Here is a 20,923-nt window from a genome sequence, read left to right as displayed (position 1 = left end):
CCACCGGGCGTGGCTCAGCGGTTGAGCGTCGACCTAGGATCCAGGCGATCAGGGTTCGATTCCCAGTCAGGGCACACGCCCGGGTTGTGGGCTCCATCAGTGACTCTCTTGTCGTTGATGTTTCTATCTCTCTCTCCCTCTCCTTTCCTCTCTCTGAAATCAATAAAGATATATTAAAAAAAATAAAAATAAAATAAAAATGCAAAATTTATAAAAACTAGAGAAGGTTGACCTTGAGGTTTGCAAGCTTTTCTTATAGATTTCCTGAAGGAGAAAGGTGTTGGGTTCAGACAGAAGCAGGTAGGAACCAGGGAGTCGCTTGGCGGGCAGCGATTAAACCTCAGCCTGTGCTGAGCTTTGCCGGCCTTGTTCTATATTGTGGTTGAATCAGCTCCACCCCAGTGAGTCAGGAATGGTATCTGGGGTGAGAGCCCTTGTGCGGTGATGTTCTACTTTCGTGCAAAATCTCCAGTGTGTAGACCCACAGGTGGTGGTCACCTCAGGCTCACCACTGGAAGTGCTCCAAGACAGAGGCCGGCCCCCAGTGGAAGGAGTACACTTGGCTAAGATGTCAACCAAACCCGTCCTCCTTTCTCAGGCAATTAAAGAGCCTCGTGGCACACTTGGAGACAGTGTTCGTGCAGGCGACTCTTCTGCTATTAGAGAGCAGATTGACTCCATTTTGATGATCCTGCCCTCGTCTGCTTGGCAGGCGCAGTGTGATGTCCATATGCTCTATTGTTCCCGTCAGCAGGGCGCTAACATTTCTTTTGCTGCTGCTCTCACTTCTGTGGGGGATGTTTTTTTAGCCCCCTTTTCAATGTTGCCAACACATACATATATATATTTTTAAAACATAGCACTTATTCTGGTTCTGCAGAAGGTGTGAGAGCCGTGTCCTCTAGCCATGGTACTGCATTTTCATTCAAACTCCGCTTCCTGCCTTCAAATGCAGCATAGATTAGTTTTCCAAAGAGGTACAGATCACCAGTAAGTGGCAGTAGCCTGGCTTACAGAAAGGCTGCACTTACACTTCAGAGGCGACTGCCTGGAACTGGGAAGGGTTTGCAGCCAAACGGAATTTATTAGCGGATCTATAGAATGTGTTTGAAGCGCTCCGGTGGTGTGAGCCGGCAGGCACACAGGTTGGCCCACCATCACACAGAGTCAAGCAGGCCAACTGCTCAGGGGATTCGGCCTGGCATGCCCTGTCAGCATTTCTTTATTTCTTCCTGCAGAGAGACACAAATGGAACAAATTTTCAGTCCCAGTGACTTATGCTTTTTTGTGCATTTTCTCCCTTCCTTCGAGCTTCCTTCCATGTTCTCAGCCTCCAAGTTAGCTCCTCTCCCCCAGATGGTATTAAGGAAGCAATTGTTTCTTTAGTGGTTCCAGCTGATTCCCTCCCTGCCAGTACCTGGATTTCCTGTTGGGCTGGATTTGTAGCTGGGGAGAATTTTCTCAGTTCCTCAAGTAAAGATTTTTAAACTCCATATTTGATGAGAGGGCTGTGGAATTTGGCTTCTTTACAAGAACTAATCAATGTAAAGTGTGGGCTCCACTGCACCTGATCCTGAGAGGCCCCTACAGGAGTGGGAAAGATCATTTATTCTTCTCAGGGGTATGGAGTATTCAAAACCTGTTTCAGAATGTTGATATAGTTCCTCCAGATGACTTCTTTGCAGAAGGCCTGCCCATAGGGATCGCCCCAAGTCCTCTGGAGACAGCAAGGTGTGGCACCAGGAGGGTGGCCTGAGCAGGCCGGCTCCTGTGGACTCAGATGTCAGCTCTCTTTTCCTGCCTGGGAGACTGGAAGAGCCTCAGTGTGCCTCTGAGCCAATAGGGGAGAGGATCATGGTGTGACTACAAGTCTCGGGAGTGGGGTAAAACAATCCGACATTGCAGTGATGGGTCTTCCCAGAGACAGCATTTGTAACTTTTCATCATTTGAAATTTCTGCCGTGAAGGAGATCTTGCAGTTTTGAAAATTTTAGAACAAATAGGTTTATAATCTTTTTTTTCTTCTTTCTACACAATAGCTAATTTTATGCTCATGCATTTCACAGTCTACTCCATCTTTGAGAGAAGTCTGAATTTTCTATCCTAGCACCCTGGACTGGGATGCTGGGTGGGGTGGGCTGTGCTCTAATCTGTGTGTATTTAGCTAAGGTAGGAAGATTTTCCCTCCGACTTCCTACTTTCCTACCCACCAGCCCTCAGCTGTAGGGTTTAAGTGATGTAATGTTTAATGTTTGTAAAATACCCAGGAATCAACTTGAACTATCTTACATTTAAGTGGCTGAACTGACTTATTATTTCAGTTCCCATCTGCATTAAATTTTATTATTCAAACTTAAAAGCAGCCTAACTCTTCTCATTCGACAACAGGGAGAGTCATTCTCCGTCATTCTGAAACTGCTACCTCTGTTGTTGATAGGACTTGCTGTAATTGTGATGGGAACTTTTTCCCTCTCGTCTCTTAGAATTCAGGTGAATTTTATCTGAGTATGAAGGAGCTTACAGCAATAGTTGAAAAGAGAAGCATGATGATGTCTGGTCATTTTCATGAGACTCTCTGGACCATTCCCGCCAGAGGGACCCAGCCACATGAATATGCAGGGAGCCCCAAAGAGTCCATTAAAAACAAAGTTGAACTCTACCTGTTTATAGATTACTTCTCTTTGTAATCACACTATGTTTCAGCAACAAATAAGAACAAAACTTCTTAACAAAAACAACTGGCTTCCTATAACATGAATTAAAGGAAAAATTAAGGTCAATTCTGTTTCAAATAACTGTCTCAAAAGAAGAAAAAAAACTCTTCATTAATCAAAAGCATGCAGATCTACTTCCCCCTATTAATCCAGGTGTATAGAAGCTCCTAACACTTGTAACCAATCTCTGTCTGCTCTAATGGATATTTGGAACCTTTATTGATTTGGGCAAATTTGCTTCTTCTAAGGTCAATAATGATAAATGAGTCATGTTCTGCATGAAGTGACTTGGTACTTTGAATTAAATGATTGTAATTATCTGTAGTTATTCTGTAACTGCTACTGTTACTGCTGTTGACAGAACATCCATGTAATTGTGATGGGAATTTTTTTTCTTGTTCTTTAATAATTTGGGTGAATGTTATCTGTATGTGAAAAAGCCCACAGCAGCTGCTGAAAAGGGAGACGGGACGGTCTGGGCACCTTCCCCTGTGCTGCCACATCCCCGCTGCTCTAGCTCTGGGTTGGTGTCGACCACAGCCTGCCACCCACACGCGCGGTACCTGGGCCCTTTGAGGAAGGGGCCAAGCCACGTGCTTTTCCAGTGCGAGCGAGCTAACTCAGGCTCAGAACCCAGAGGTGCAAGGCTCATCCCCCACTGTGTTCCCTAGGTCATCCTAATAAGGTGTGTTTGGAAGTGATCATCCACCCTGTGGTGTTAAACACTCCCTGGCAATGAGAAAAACGCGGCCTGCTCACAGCCCTTGCTGTGCTTCCATCTGCAAGGGCAGTTTGAAGGGAGTAATCTATGTACAAAGCCCTGCATTCTGCCTCCACGAGGTCTCCCAAAATTAGTGGGTGCAAATGTACTGTGTGCTCTCGGCTGACCTCTGGCTCCAGGGCTTTGCCCATCCACTCACCAACCTAGAGGAAATTCAGGATGGAATTAAAAGGCAGAAAGACTCACTACATATCCTCGGGCTATATGCTTCTCCTCTAAACCAAGGGCCGCAAGATTTGCATTTTAAAAATGCATATAGCAAATTTTAAGTATTTGAAATGTGTTAAGAGAAAAACACTAAGTTGGACAAGGTATTTTCTTTTTCTGTGCCTTAGTTTCAATCCCAGCAAAATGAAGTTTAAAGAAACGACTGCCTTTTGCAGACCTCTGGTTGCTCTCACCTAGGATTCTGGGACAATGGGGCTTTTAGGGAAAGGGAAGAGATGTTACCTTTGAATGAATGCAAATACAGATTCGATGTCTTCATTGTGGACCCTCCCAGCCTAGGCCATATTGTCTAATGAGGGAGGGAGAAATACCCTTTGTATGCAGCCGTTTAGAGCAGAATACTAAACAGGAGAGCAGGACACAGCTTGGGCTTCCTGATCATATGAGGGCATAGATGATAAGAACTTGCTGGAGTTTAGATGGGAGGGTGACAAGGAAGAGATGGGTGAAAGCAGAAGCAGTTCAGAACCCACGGGAGAGGCTGTGGATGCTGGAAATCTTGGTGAGGAGGAGGGCTTCGGAGCTGCATGCAAGTTGCACAGCTAGACATGAGCAGAACAGGGAAGCAGATCCTGTTGCCTGAGGTACTCTCTCCTGGCCCTGCTGACATCGGGGCTCAACCGCTCTGCAGGAGCAGCTGGGAGCGGGGGCAGAGCATTTTGGACTGGGCCCCTCCCTGCCTTGACAGTCCTTTGTGGAGAAGAAGGAGCAGCAAGGATTAGTCTATTTGATTCCGGGACCTCTCCTTCCCTCTCTCCTTCCCTCTCTCCTCCACCGACCTCTCCCAACCTCCTAAGACTAGAGATTTCCAGCCGAGATCCATCCCCATTTGTTTGTGCTCTGTTTTGGGAGTGGCCCTTAAGACACTTTCATCTGTTTTCCATTTCCCATGTCAGTCTGAGCCCTCCCCCAAATGTGTTTTTTTAATTGCCATGAGACTAAGGCCATCTCCCTCACCACCCCAGCCTACATGTGCTGATGAAAAAGGAAAGTCTATAAATAATTTAAAGTCACCTTCATGTACTTATGGCTCCCTTGGATGGGGAAGGCATCTGTGACCACCTTCATGGTCTTGCTCCTGTGGGCATTGGTAATGAGGTGGGAGCCAGAGAGAGGACAGCCATGCTCGGTCACAGCGTGGCTGTGAAGGCAGCAAATGAGAAAAGCCAGTGAGAAAAAATGGCACACCGTGACAGGGCCACTGATCTCTTCTCCATCTTTTACTGCACAAACTGTTGAAACATCTGACACTGCTGCAAAGCCAGCAAAAACTGATGAACTTGTAGCAGGTGTTAGCGCTTGTAGCCATTTAATTTCAGCTTAAACTCCCCAGTCCCCCGAGAATGTAGTTAGGGAGACACGGGGGAACATGAGCGCATTCCTATTTCAAGTCTGGAATCAGAGGTTTCAGCTCAGGGCCAAAGCCTTTAACCCGATTAACTCCTCTCTGAAACAGGAGAACACCAAGAAGAGACTGAATCTACTATGTTTTACAGATAAACCAAGTGGAGGGTCTGGTTCAAATAGGAACCTGTTAAGAAAGAAGAGAATTAGCCCTATGGACTGTTCTTTTTCTTCCTGCACATGAGCTGCAGCAACTCCCGCCCCAATCCAACATCTGTCTGCCAGATAATGTGCACAGCTGTATGTGGGTCATTATTTGTCTACAAACAGAGTGTCACATGGTAGATGCTGTGCACTTTGGATGAATTGAAAGGAAATCTGTCAGAGAGAGGAGACGGCAGACAGAGGTAGCCTTGCATTCCAGCTTGACCTTGATAATTGTTTTTCTCAGAGTGCGCATTTCTCACTGCAGAGTCTGAAATTTAGAAAACAGAACAGTAGAGTGGGCATTAGGAAAGTCAGCTTATTCACGTGCCAACGTATTTGTTCTTTATCACGTCTCCTTGCAACAAAACACTACAGCCATTGCATATCTGTGCCCCGAACGCCTGCAAGTATTCCAGCTGGAGGAGTGCAGGAGGAACTGGGTCTGCCATGGCCTTTGTAGGCATCAAGCTTAATATCAAACAAGGAGCTGATGCTGAACAGAAAACAGCGACTGTTCAAAGTCATTGTCTTATGTTTTTTATCTTTATTGTTGAAAGTATTACAGATGTTCCCCCTTTCTTCCCCATTGATCCCCTCCACCCTGCATTCGCCCTACCCCCAGGCCTTCCCTATATTATTGTCCGTGTCCATGGGTTATGCATTTATTCATATAAGTTCTTTGATTGTCTTATTATTGGAGAGCCACGTAGCAGACAACTGGGACTTGTGGGCTTGTTGGCTGTTACTTTAACTTTTTTGTCCACTTCCCAACTCACAAGATTTCTCTTATGCCCCTTCCTTTCCTTTCTTTCTTCTTCTCTCCCTGACCCACACTTCTGATCCTACATAGAAGCTTCAAAGGGAAAGAATAGAGTAATTATTAAAATTCACATGAAGTGAAGAAATGGAAAATAGATCAGATATTTGAAAACGGTGAGAGAAATACATCATGTTTCTACCTCCCAAGGGAAAAGAAGCATGTTGTCTGATATCAACCAACACTAGGCAGCCACACACATCCCAGGAAACACTTAATTGAGCCCATTTGGCCATCCCTGGTCAGCGGCAGTCTTGTAATGAAATAACTTGTAATAACCACCTTCCTTCTTAAAAGGTTTCCTTTCTGACTTACACAGGTCAGAGATGAGGGCACAGGGAAGGCCAACATGGGGCCCATGTTACAGCTGTGTTGGACACCTGGGCGAAGGTAAGACGAGGATGGTCACGGGGGCAGGGTATTTCCCAGCCAGTTTCATTCTCAAACTATGAGTAGCCCCCTTCATTGCTCTAGGTAAGTGAGAAAGGAGAGGGCAAACAGGCTCAACAAAACGGAAGCAGTTATAAACACCAGGGGCCCTGAAATGTCCTATGGAAACACTTAACTTTTTCTACCTTTCTTTTTTGAAATGAAAGGTTGCAAGTGGCGATACAACAGCTTTTCATATCATCCTAGAGAGTCATAGGCTATTCTGGGGAACAGTCATCTCTGATGAGGTGGTCAAAAAGCTCTAGTTATACCAATCAAGCAAAAGAAAATGTAGACTATACTGGGTTATACCTAAAGCAAACATTCAAGACATCTCTGGTTTGTTTGGCAAAAAGAAAATGCTAGAAACTCCAGCCCCTATACCATCTCTCTTGACCTTTGATGGGAAACGGACTCTTAAGAAAACTTATCTTCAGCAAATTATCAGTTGCTATGAATTATGAAATTAGGGAAATTGTACGTAGCTCTGGCTCTAGGTCTATTTCTCCTTTTCCACACCAAAATGGAATCTTAAGTGAAAAATTACAGCAGATCCACCCTGTAATGAAATGTGCAGAAGAGATGAAAAACGCATTACTTTACCCCATGTGTATGTACTACATCATTACACCACTGAGAATGTTTCACTAATGATACAGAACATATGGGGGTCTTACATAATGAACTACAATGAGGTACATTAAAAATATAGATGAGTTTAATTTGATATATTTATTTAATTGATTTTTAGAATTTTTTTAAATCAGGCAGTTTCATAAGATTTCTGTAGGTGGCAATTATTCCCATTGATGGAGTTCAGACTGTGTTATGAAGTATACACAGCATAAATAGAAAGTCGCTCTGATTAGCCGAACTGAAGACTATCCTCAGGTCCAAACTCTTGCTTGTTTTAGCAGTTTGGGCTGTGAACTCATTTCATTCATCCCTTCTTTTGAGTGTTGGCTCTAACTCTGGGCCAAGTTCTTTGGTTTAGTTTACTATGTTTGCCATTGATGATAAGCAGTTCATTTTCCCATAGCTTGTTGCCCTCTCCCTTCCTTCCTTTTAACAAAAAAAGATGTGTGAGGCATTTTTCAAAAATTGCCATCCTAGTACCACAGAGAGATAAAAATATAATTTGATACAGACTGTGATTGCTTTCTAATACAGCATATAATTGATTGTACACCCTTCAGGAAGTATGAAGTAATTTGGCTTATAGTTAGTATTGAATGGTCAATGTATTGGATTTAGATGACTCTTTTTTTATTGGATCTATATCAAAATTGTTTGTCCAGCTTTATTCATATAGTATAACCTCAGTCTTTAGTATTTTCAAGGAGTGAAACTACTTTAAGGCTTCAAAGAGAAAGAAAAAAGCTTTTTGTTTATTTTAATTTAGTTTATTTTATATAGCTCTGAGTTTTGAATAGTAGCATCCACATCCAGCAACAGGTTGCAATAATTCAGAAACCTCATCTAGCTTAAAACTCAGACTAAAATTCAATTTTATGTTGCAATAATTTTATATAACCCCTGTTCTATCTCAATTTATGGAAATAATTAGGGCAAATTAGATCACAGGAAAGTTTAATTAGCCAGGCATAGTTTTGAATTAAAGTTCATTTTCTGTGAAAATTAGAAGAGCCTGAGTACTTGGTTCTTCATTATCTGGTGATCTGGTATCATACATCAGCGGCATCCAGGGCAGATGAGGGAGAGGCTGTGGCCTGGAGGGTGGTGCATTCACTGACCCAGAACTGAGACAGTGCCTGAAAGGTGAATGGTCAAGAAAGAAAATCACTAGAAATTGAGACCCAACTATTTCCAGTGCAGTTAGCTCCAGGTTACAACTTTTTGCTCTTGGTTTTGCATTTGTGATTTTTACATTACTTGAGGAATTCATTACTTGAGAAGCTGCTATTTAATATTTTTAAAATATCAGCCTCTTTTTCCCATATCGCATATGGTGGAAGCTGCAGGATAATGTTTGTACCTGGATACTTGTACCTGAATATTTAGGCATGGGGATTATATTTTATACACATAGGGGTAGCTTTTCTGATTTTACATTTACTATTGAGCTTTAATTTTTCTAATAATCATATTTTAGATTTCTTCAAAAACACAATATACACAGCATGTGGCTTAATACTTACTTTGTATACATATAGAGAATTTGGCAGATCTTTTACTCATGATTAAGGTCTTTGATTAAAATTTATTTAGTCATGGTGACTTCATTTGGACTAAGGTGGGTAATTAAGGTCTACCTTTAAAGCCTGGCTCAAATCTCCACTCTTTCAAGAAGCCTCTCTGAGCCCTCAGTTTCCCTCCCCTGCTCTCTTCCAATATCCCTCACAGTCTGCCTTGTATTAAGGCTACTCATGCGTACTTCCTGCCTTCTGTACGTCAGGCACTTTATATGATTCATCCTTGCATATGCCACAGCACTTAGCAGAGGGTTTTGCCCGTAGTAGGTGCTTAATTAATATTTATTTTAGTGATCATTAATGTGAAGAGTTGTTTATTATGTTGACCACATGGTTTTGAAACACACCTATGTGCAGTGAACATCTCTGAGTTTCTTCTTTCAGTCTTGCAGCGTGGAGAGCAGCTACCAACTTGGTAATTTAGACTGAAGTAGCCACCAGCTAAGGATCTACATGTTCACCATCATCCATTTCCTGTGACCTCTCTATCCATCTCAACTCAGGCTAATGATTTTAGTGTAGAAAGACACTAGACAAAAATCATGTTAAAGCAACATTCTGTATCATAAGTGGAAAGCCATCAGACATGGAGTTTAGCAGATCATGTAGATCAGCCATGAAATTAAATTTGACTTCCCCTGAATAGGAGGGTAAGAGGCCTCTTGTACATGGGGGGTTTAAATAAATACTATAAATAATTACCACAAAAACAACTGGAAGCATTTGTTTATAAATTACTCTCAAATTAAGAATATAAATCTTTTACTTTGACTGTAATTTAACCAAGAGCATTATTTTCTGTCCCTTTTCTATAATCACAGTAGCATAAAAGCCCAATCATGGCCACTGGTTTTCATCAAACCACATACATTTTATGTTATCTGAGATCCATGATTTAATTTTGGAGGATGGTTAATATTAATTTTATATGATATTTAATTAATAAAAATATCTATCAAGGTCACAATAGTAGAGATAGGTTGTATTATAATTGCTAGCATTTTATCAGACAGGAGAAGACAAAGGCATAGAAAATTTTTCAAGGATCACATAGCAAAGTGGGGATAGTGTAATGTCAGGTTTGTCTATCTTTTGTTAGGATCTTGAGCCATATGACATGTCTGTGAGCCTCTGACTGTTATGTGAAAGCAGGTTACCTATCATAATACCCGAAGTGGAACCGTGAATTGCCTAAATATGTTGCATCTGTCTCTGAAATGTTCTTAGATTTATTTTTATTTATTTATTTATTTATTTTGATTTATTTATTCTTTTTTTTTTAACTTATTTTTATTATTGAAAGTATTACAGATATTCTCCTTTCCCCCCCCCCGCACTGATCCCCTACCCCCGCATCTGCCCCCTGTTCTCCTCCCCCCCTTCACCACACTATTGTCTGTGTGCATGGGTTATGCTTATAAACACATAAGTTCTTTGATTAATCTCTCCCCACCCCCCACCCCCACCTTTCCACTGAGATTCCTCAGTCTGTTCCATGCATCTATGTCTCTGGATCTATTTTGTTCCTCAGTCTATTTTGTTTATTAGATTCCACATATGAGTGAGATCATGTAAAACTGAATCAGGAAGAATCAGAATATTTGAGTATTATATTTGTTTAATGAAAATTTGAGATGTTTCAAATAAAACTATGAAAGTACATTGAGAAAATATGACTTGAAGGACTTTCTCATTCTACTAAGAGGTTTACTAAACTGGACTTGCCATCCATTGAATAAGAGAAATTTGTGGTCTAAGCAACCCCCTCCCACTTTGCCCAAATTGAGGAGGTGATTAAGAATTTTGGCTAAAAGTGCCATTGAATTGTACACTTAAATGGGTGATATGAATTTATGGTATATAAATTGTATTTCAATAAAGGTGTTAAAAATAGGTACAGTTTCTGGATTACTGTAAGTGAGTAAACATAAATTGTTTGGAAGTCACCCAGATTTAGCTATTCAGAGTAAGTGCCATTTCAGACCAAAGATTTGAGAGCTGGAAGAGAATTTATAACTTCTAGTTTCAAAAACTAGAGGCCCAGAAAGGCTGAGTAATTTGGCCAATATCTTCCAGTGCGTGAAAGGCAAAGGTAGGTTTTGAGGTACATTTCCCTAAACAGATGAGAGCAAAACTTATCACTTGAAGTTCTCATGAGTTCCCTGCATTGCCCTCTGTGTTTCAGGAGCCATACTTCTAAAGTTAGGATTTCTCTAAGGCATAGTGTAATCTTGTGCTTAAAACAGATCACTTGGGACTGGCCTTAGAACCTAAAAGTACCTAGATGAGATAGGCTGGGTCTAAAGAGATATGTCTGTGGGAAAGGAGACAAATGCTTCTTTCTCCCATTCCTGATTTTCATTTAATTAACCTTATTACACATATTCTTTGTTTCAAGCTATTTCAAGTCATTTTAGGAAAGGTTTATATGCAAATACAAAATTTCAAAAATCAAAAATATCAGTCATGACGTTAGTGTTGTATTGTCTACCCTGCTGATAGTCTGAAATCAAAGGTTGCAGGTCTTCAATATTATTAAGAATACACTGGAGATGTAAAACCTGCCTGCATGCTAGAAACCTGTTTTGAATTAAAACTTTTTGAACTTTTATCTGTAAACTAAAATAGATCACTACACTTGGAGCAAGTATCCATTTCATCGTACCATATTGGAATTGAATTCTCTATAAAAAGAAACAACCTTTTTTTAACCTTTATTTATTTCTAGCTCTAGGTCTAATTTCACTTGAAAAAATGTGTGCTTTGTATATGCAGCTAAATGAACTTCATATTTGCAGTAAGAAAAATGAACTTTATTATTTGAAACAATAACCCATGTTTTACTGAGAAGCTTAAAAGAAGACTGAAATTAATGAAGAGACACACCATGTTCCAATATAGAAAGATAATTTTTCAAAGACTAAATTTTTCTTAATTTCTAGGTTTCATTCAGTTTTATTGCAGATCTTAGAAGGATTTTTTTTTTCTTAAATTTTATAATTATGTTTGTGTTGGACTTAAAAATAAAAGAGTGAGACTAGACAAGAAAATAAAGAGGGGCGAGGGACAGAAATCAGAGGTAAAATTTTAAATTATGTACAATTTCTGAACACAGGATAAAAGCTATAATAAAAAACATGGTACTGGCATATAGATCAATGAAAATAAAAATGAGAAGGGGGGAGGGGAAGACCCTGATATATCCATCTTAGAATTTAAGTAAAATAAAAAGATAGAAAGAGCTGCATCCTCTGGAGCTTGCTTTGAATGGCAAGAGCATAAATATTACCCCTTTCAGCTCTTGCCCAGCCTCTTCTCCCCTTCTGCTTATAGAATAATTGGTGGAAAATTAATTTAAACAAGGGATTTAATCCACAAATATTGAAGCCATTATAGAGACAAACAGATTCTGAAGTCCTGCCTTTTCTTTGTAAAGCTATGGCCTTAGGGCCAGGTTAGACTGTCCTTTTGGGGTATAAATGCTGTTTTAGGAAGTGGTCTCCGAGGTAGGGATTTGAGTACAAGTAGTTGATTTGAAAGGTAGTCCTAGGAAGTATTAGTAGGGTTGTAAAGAAATAAGACAGGGAGAAAAGGCAGCCAAGAAAGTTTCTGTTCTCAAGCACTATGTCATTGTGGGCAAGTTGAGCCTAATCATGCTGGGTAATCTGGAAGCTTGTGTAAAACATGCACCTAGACTCATCCGCTGCAAGCCACCAAGGGTAAGAGAGCTTGGTATTTACACAAGTTCTTTTGGTTGTTGGTCGAGGGTTACTGGATCAGGAGAGGGGCAGGTATTGATTTCTGGGCAAGTCCAACTAGTGCTCCCTTGGACCAAACACAGTTTGGTGGCCAGATAATGCCTCAGGCAATAAATGCAGATGTTGGCAGTTGGAAATCAAGCCAGCAACCTCTGAAGTGTTAGAGGCAAGGGGATATCCGTGAGGGAAGAATTAGCAGTATCTAATACAAAAGCTATTACTCTGGGTGTTTACCTTGCATAGCAAAGAAATAAGCCTTTTTAGTTTTCCTGTGATAATTTGAACCAGAAAAAAAAAGTGGGGGGAAAGGCTGACAATTGCTGAGCTCAGGGAAGACACATGACAGGTGAGAGAACTCAGTAGGGAGACGGCAAATTGGCATCTGGCCAGTCTAAGGAGAAATTATTGTGACAGTGATTGGAGGGTGCCACTGTGGAGTTTTAGAAACAATGATGTTTTATAATGAATCTTAGGGCGTTTCCCCTTCCATGCCATACTCTCCCTCAATTATCTCCCAACTTTCAGTAGGGATCTGTTGTGCATAACAGCCTTGTGTTAGCAGTGCCTTGAGAAATAAAGATGAAGGCACTGTGTCCATGTCAAGAATGAAGCTGTGCAGAGTGGCGACAAGGTGGTTAGAAGTCTTTGACAACAGAGCAAGAGTTTGTTATGAGAGGTGAGCACTCAGAGGGGAATCCTGGGTACACTGGGGAGACTGCTAGTAATCATGTTACTTTGTCTAGATTTAATTTAAAGAATAATCCCTGAAAGCTATAGGACTTCATTCTGTCTTTATAAAATTTTGATATATTGCTCATTATGAATTTATGCATTAGTTTTTTATTTTTAAAAATAATTAACCAAAATATCATTTATCTAAATTATAGAGGTTTTCTTGGTGTCCCCTTATATTTTGCCCAGAGGTCAGTCCCTCACTAATCTCCCCCAAGTCTTGGTCCTGATAGGTCCCTTTCGGTCATATCATATTGCAAGATAGTGTCATAAATTACTGAGGAAGGGAAAAGGTAGTGGGGAAATTGATTTAGTTATTTTGAAGAAATAAAACTTAAGTTTATTCTTTGTAACAAATAAATTTTAGTATGATTATAGTGTTAAATAAATTAAAATATAAAAATGGTATTAGATCTCAGGATATAGAAGGGATTCATTTGTAAGCATAAAACAAAGGAAACAACTACAAAGAAAAATATACATAGATTTAATTATATTAAAGCTTAAAATTTCCATATGTTTCCAAAAACTTGAAAGGTAGACAATAAGAAAATTTGCAACAAAATATTTTGAAAGAACAAAATCATTAATATGTTAACGTCATTTTTTAAAAGTAATTTTGAAGTATGAATAAAGATCCTTAAAATTGTCCTCCTCAATACAGGAATCTTACTGCTAAGAATCTAATGTGGCCAAAGATTTATATATAAATATAGTGTCATGTAGAGTAATCAGTAATAACAAATAGTCACCAAAGAATTGAAATGTCAAACAATACAGGGGTGGTTGAAGAAATCATGGCACAGTGACAGAATGGAACATTATACAAATATAAAGTTTTTGTTTTTAAATAATATTTAACCTGGTCTTGAGCTACAGCAGTGGGTCCACATAGCAGAGGAGACACCAGGAACATACCTTTGAACTGACCTTGATCATTGCAATGGAGACTACAATTGACTGAAGTACAGAGGTCTCTCTTCTAAAAGTTTCTGGATTGTGTAAATCCTAGGTTCTGGGAAGGACCCTAAAAAAGGGGGAAATAAAAGGTGACTTGAACTCAATTTTTATCAAGTCCTAGGGATGAGTTTCTACATCAAATGTGATTTGATTCTGAAAAATAAATAGATATCACACAGGATGCATAATCTCTTAGTGATGAGATTATGGGTGATTTTTACTTTCCTGTTTACACTTTCTAGCATTATACTTAAGAATGGGTTATTGACCCTAGTGGGTCTGGCTCAGCAGTTAGAGCATCTGCCTGCAGACTGAAGCATCCTGGGTTTGATTCCAGCCAAGGGCATGTACCTCAGTTGCAGGCTTGACCCCTGGCCCTACGAGGGCATGTGCGGGAGGCAACCAATCAATGTTTCTTTCTCACTTTGATGTTGCTCTCTCTCTCTTTCCTTTTCACTCTCTCTGAAAAGCAACAGAAAGAAATTTCCTCAGGTAAGGATAAAAAAAAACCACAAATAAAATGAATGCATTCTTGGAGCAAAGGATTTTTTTTTTTAATCTCAGCTGATCACTTGGCATATTGTCCAGGTGTTTAAGAAAAACTTTCAAAAAATATTATAATTTTGAGCTCTAGGGAAATAGAGACCTTAAAATTGGAATTAGTTTTACCAGTAATTTTCATATTTTAATAATAGAAAGCCACGTATGTATAAAAGGGAATGAGATATATTCTGTGCTATAGTAAACAAATGTGAAGATGGATGCCCTTTGGAATAAACTTAAAGACGATTCCTTTAAGAAGTTCTAGTTGATAAAGGATTATTCTCTGCATCTCTAATATGTTCAATTGTATGAAGCTACAGGTTGTAACATTAGGAGCACTGAGCTGGGTACCAGGGGACTGTGGATCCACTGTCCTTTCTATCACTCTCCATCCAGGAGAGCTTGGCCACCATATGTCAACCTGGGCAATTCTAAAAGGAAAGATACTCTGTAACTCTTTACTGATTTTTGGTTGCATCTTTTAGAAATATTTGCAAATATGAATATTGATTTCGTAAAATCTTAGTTAGAATTCATCTTTGGGTCTGCCTACTTAGCGTTTACAAAACACATGCCAACTAGTGATCGTATTTCGTTTCATCTTTGATATCTCCAAAGGTGGGAACATAAATGCTCACAAGATAATCTGAAAAAGCAACATTTTTTAGTCTGGGCAAATGGCAAGGAATCTCTCATTAAAAGATTTCATATATATATATGAATAAACTTTTTATGCAAAGATGATGAAGATAGTGGATGGTATTTTTGTCCAATTGATGGTATTTTAACGAGCATTTTGATTTTAGGCATGCTGCAGCCTCATAAACTGTCAACAAATGTACTTTGTGAATAACATTGAATCTAGTGAGCGCAGTACCCCCATGTCACTTGCTCAGTGGGAATATGCAGTGCTGTACCACAAATACAGTATCCTTCTTCCTTAAAGGAGGCTACATCCTGCGGGAAATTCAAATCCGGTATTAATGATTCTTTTTTTTTTTTTTTAAATTACAAATGCAACATCCCCTCCCTGCTCTTTCCCCCATGGCTGGCTTTTTGTCTTGGATCCCTGACTCCATGAACTCAGTGAATCACTGTGTGCCTTTTACTATTTGACTTAAAAGATATACTGACTGACAGACTCATTTATTTTCTTCCCATTAAAAAAAAAAAAAAGCAGCAAAGAAAGAACTCTCTTAAAAACTAATTGAAAGTCATCATTTTGTTGGAGCTCAAATATGAATATCTTAGATAAACTGAATTGAGGAAAAGAGGATGGCCATGCTGGCATACTTTGGATGTGATGCCCCTTTTCAGGTGGCTTTCATTTTCATGCCTGGGAGACGGGCATATTAAAAAAAAAAAAGCTGGCTATTGCATATAAAGTTTAGAGAATTGAGTATTGTCTACTAAAGCAACAAGATTTACGAGAGACGTCTGGCTCAATTGCATTAAGGAAAAAAATGATTTCAAAAAAATTGCTTCCCTGCCTTTTAAAATGAAAACCATCTGCAATGAAAAATTTAAAATGATAAATCTTCTCCTTTCACACTGCTACTGATAAATGGTTAGCTTTCTTCCTTTTTCGGAGGGGCCAGCATAAGGATATAGGAACATGTGATGTTTGCATACACAGACCTTTGATTAAATACCTCTGTTCTCTTATTTCCTGGATTTTTAAGTAAGATTCCAAACTATTATTATTATTATTATTATTATTATTATTATTATTATTGTTATATGATATTCTGAGAGCTATTGGATGGAAACTCCACACTAGCTCTTTGGAATTGAAGCTCAATAACATTTTCCCTTTCCTAGTTATGCAAACAACCTTATTCTGTCTCAATAAATATAGTGATTTAAAATCCACAGAGTACATTTAAGTCAAGATCTGTTCAATGTAATAACATTTTAAATGGTCAATGTATACAAGTTTATATTAGATGTTAAACATTCAATAATTACTGCTTTTTACAGTGAAATATACTTCTAATTTTGAAAAAAAAAAATTATAGATTCTAGCACTTATTAAGAATATAAGAAAAGGAAACAATTCCAAAGTTTTTTGTGTTTTATTTTGTGTGGTTTTTTTTTTTTTTTTGGTCCAATTCACATGCCTTCACATACATACATGTATGTGCACAGCCACACACAGAATGAGGGCAGTGCCTGAAATAATAAGGCTACATTTGGCCTTTTTTTGTTTTTCTCTTCTGTAAAAGCATTCAGGCAAGTGTGTTATACTTTCATTTTACCCAGATCCTAACAAATGGTGAGACCCTAATAAGTGTCAATGGCTGAACTCACATTAAATCATTCTCTATTTCCCGTTGCTCTCGGTTTATTAATCTAGAGGGCGCGGGCTCTCATGTGCCTTCCCCCTGAAGCGGGGGCGAGGAGAAGAGCAGAACTGTCCTTAAGGGTGGTGCCCCTTCCTTTCCCCAAATACAGGGGCGCCCAGGCTCCTTTGGAATCATACGAGTTTAATTGGAAATCCCGGCGCCTACTCTCTGAGTCATAAACTAGGTCATTGTTTCCTAATGCAACCTGGCAGTGCCACTGAGGGCAGATTATACAGAGCTGCCATCCCGAGGTGTTCTAAACAAGCGGCAGATCATTAACAGCAAGCGTCTGGGCCCCGGCGAGCGAGCTCTGGCTGCTGCTGCAGGGAGCAAGGCCGGAGGCGAGCGGGGAGAGCGGAGCGGCAGTGGCGATGGCCCTGTCAGCGCCCTGTGCTGGGGGACTCAGCATCTTCCCTCGCGCCTTCTCAGGGGTGTTGCTATGGTACCGTCTCAGAGGTGTCCTGGGAAAACAGAGCAGGAGGTAGGCTGGCGAACAGCATAAGGGAGCAGAGATATGCAAGAGCATCACAATGTGAAGACATCCCTCCCGCACAAGCCGGCGCGTTGCCTACTTCAACAGGGGCCCATTAAAGGTGCAGGGTGGCATACAGGAGGGTTGGTTGAATTATCAACACATGACACATAAAAGGTGCTTTGGAACTATTTCATGGCCCCAATTATCCATAAAGATAATTGTAGTACTGGACCTCTATCACTCAGGGTACAGTCTTTTGTCACTAAATTAATTGAGGAGCCCCTGGGAGTTGTATGCGCGTGTGGTATATGGGTGTTTCTGTGATATGGGCAAGACTTGGGAAAGCTGTTTATTATTTTAAAGGCTATGTTTTCCTGCGCTCTTTTCAAACTCCTGCTCCCTCCCGTGATCAGAGATTCTGTGAAGGTGCCAGCTCCCTAGCATTTTGACTTTGAAATTAAACATCACAGTAACTTTCCCTCCTGCAATATGTTAATCAATATTAGCCTAATTCTTTCTCTCAATGTCATACTTTAGCCTTTGAATAAAAGTCAGGGAGAAATCATTAGGACCATTTTAACAAATTGCTGCATTTCAGTGGTTCTGTTGCAGTTGTCAGGTTTCTTCCCAGCAAGTTGGAAAAGTGACATTTTCTTAAGTCTCCCAAGTTTACTTGACTTATTAAAATAGCATAAACAATGTTGAGGTGGAAAACAGTCTTGGCTACAAACTTTTATTATTGTTTTATAATTATAGTGTCCAAGCATGTGGATACATATAGGGGGCATTATTAAAAAAATACAGAGCCACTTCCCCAGTAGTTTGATTGGAAACTGAAAGTTCATATTTTATTGGTCATATGGCATTCTGCCTTTCCAAACTGGCTTGAGTAGTTCCTGTAAAAAAATATAGCTAGAATTTTTTATTGTTTTCTTCCCTTTTCATTTATTTATTTATTTGTTTGTTTGTTTATTTATTTATTTTACTTTTTCTCTCCCATCTTACAGTCATAGTAGTTGCTGGGAATGTCAACAAAAATAAGATTCATAAGCTGAAACCACTGTCCATTATTTTCACACGTGTATCATATAACTGTCATTGGAAACCAAATTCTGAGGTGATTTGACCAAGCTCTTGGGAGGCTATTGCAGATACTTTCTATAAAAAAATATGTTTTTACTAAATTCAAACAAAAAAGACCCTTGGCCCTGACCCTGCTGCATATTTATTTTTTGTAGGCATCAGTTTACTCAGGCAAAGAAATAGCAGAGGTACTTAGAGAGGGATGAGGTCCTGACTTTCAGACACTCCTTTTTCTGGCTCTGACGTAAGGTGTAGATCATTATTTGACTAGAAGCAGATATTTATGGGAAAATAAAATTGAATTTGACTAAGCAGTGAGAGCTAAAACAGATTAGAAAATATAGAGTGGACCTGGTCTTTATTCATTAATTTGTCATTAATTCAACATTTATGGAACAGTTCTTAACGCTGTGAGTAGCATGTGTGATCTGAGACCTCTAGAAATGAGTGAAGTAGTGAGGTGTGCAATTCACTAAAGGGCTCCAAAGAATCAAATGAAAGAAATGCTTTAGTTTTGTTGTTGTTGTTTTTGTTTTGTTTTGTTTTTTAATATGTCTCTATTGATTTCAAAAATAGGAAGGGAGAGGGAGAGAGAGAGATAGAAACTTCAATGATGAGTCATTGACTGTCTGCCTCCTGCACGCCCCCTACTGGGGGTCGAGCCCACAACTCAGGCATGTGCCCTGACCAGGAATAGAACCGTGATCTCCTGGATCTTAGGTCGATGCTCAGCAGCTGAGCCACGCTGGCCAGGCTAGTTTTCAAAGGCTCTTTAGGTATGAAAAACAATTTGAAGCACTAAAAACAAGAGGAGTGCATTCCAAACTCTTTGCCAGCCAGGGGTAAGATGGAAGCTGATGTAAAGGATAAGGTTGGAAGAAGCCTAGAACAGATCTCAAAATTTGAGACTTTGCTACCTACATATTATTATATCCATCTTGGATAGAAAATGTGTTTTTGCTAAAAGTCATTAATTATTGCTGTGAATTGTACCATTGCATAAATAAGCATTAGGGGGTTCTCACAGTCCTTCCTGCATTAGAGCTATATGATTTGGACATTTTCTGTAACAGAGTTTCTTGAAATCAATTATTGTTTTTTATTCCAAGTTTCAAAATTATTTTTCTCCTAACTATGATGTCAAATTACCTCTAGTCCAGCAAGAATAGTATTGGAAAGGAACTATTTGTACTGGAAAACTCCATCATTATTCAATTAACTTAAATTCTATCACTAAATTTGGCTTTTATTGTTTGTTTGTTTTGAATTTCTCTTACTTCCACAGATTTGAAAGTTGTCTGGAGAAAGTAGAAATATTTGGGGTAATATGTGCCATTTATAAAGTTACTAGCTTAGCATGAGTACTTACTGAACAATTAATAATGCCACCTATCATTATTAGTAACAATAAATAGCACCTATTAAATCCTGCAAGACAGCTAGAGTCCATCAAGTCATTCTCCTTAATACTACAAATTTTAGTAAATATTAAAAATTATTCAGCAATTTAAAAGTTTAATTTATGATATTTACAAACTCTAAATATTTTATATCATGATTATAAATTGCTTTGGGATTCTTTTTTTATATTCAAAAAAGGTCAGCTTTTACTACAATGTATAATTTACAGCCTTTATTGAAATATGTCTTCAAGAAAGCTGCTAAGAAATTTTCAGCAACCATTAAATACATAAACACTTGTAAAGGATAGTGTATCTCTATAGACATACATATGTATGTCTATGGGTGTATGTGTGTATTTATACATATTTATATAAAGCATGCGTGAATATACATTCTCACATTTATCTGTACATATGTCTGCCCCTGCATCTGGAAGAATATATTTGTGTTTGTAGAGAGCTGGTCCAGTGTTCATATCCAAATGCAAATTTTGACTCTTTGAAGCATGTTTCATATTTGCATCTCTTCCTTTCTCAGTAGTTTTGCCAGTTGGTGCATTTCTTTGCTTATTTCCACTTTTTCTTCCCCGGCAGCATCCCCCATGAAGTGGCGCTGAAAGATCACGTTAGCACAGTTCCATGATGTGAAATACCACAAGTCTGCAATTTTTCGGTCTTGAGTGCATCACTGGGCTGAGAGAATGGAAATCTTTCAGTAATTATACCAGTTTGTATTCGTCTCACATTTGGGACCAAATACAAATCAGATCCACTCTTTCTTCCTGTGAATATTCATAAAAAACAAGTGCCAATTCTGGGCTAATCATGTATGGAACCAAACATGTTGATGAGTCCTAAGTATATACTATATGTATGTATACATATGACTAT

This window comes from Miniopterus natalensis, chromosome 1 (genome assembly GCF_054644295.1).
Source record: "Miniopterus natalensis isolate mMinNat1 chromosome 1, mMinNat1.hap1, whole genome shotgun sequence".
Taxonomy (NCBI): domain Eukaryota; kingdom Metazoa; phylum Chordata; class Mammalia; order Chiroptera; family Miniopteridae; genus Miniopterus; species Miniopterus natalensis.
The sequence above is the reverse complement of the archived record's forward strand: the minus strand, read 5'-3'. Positions refer to the sequence as shown.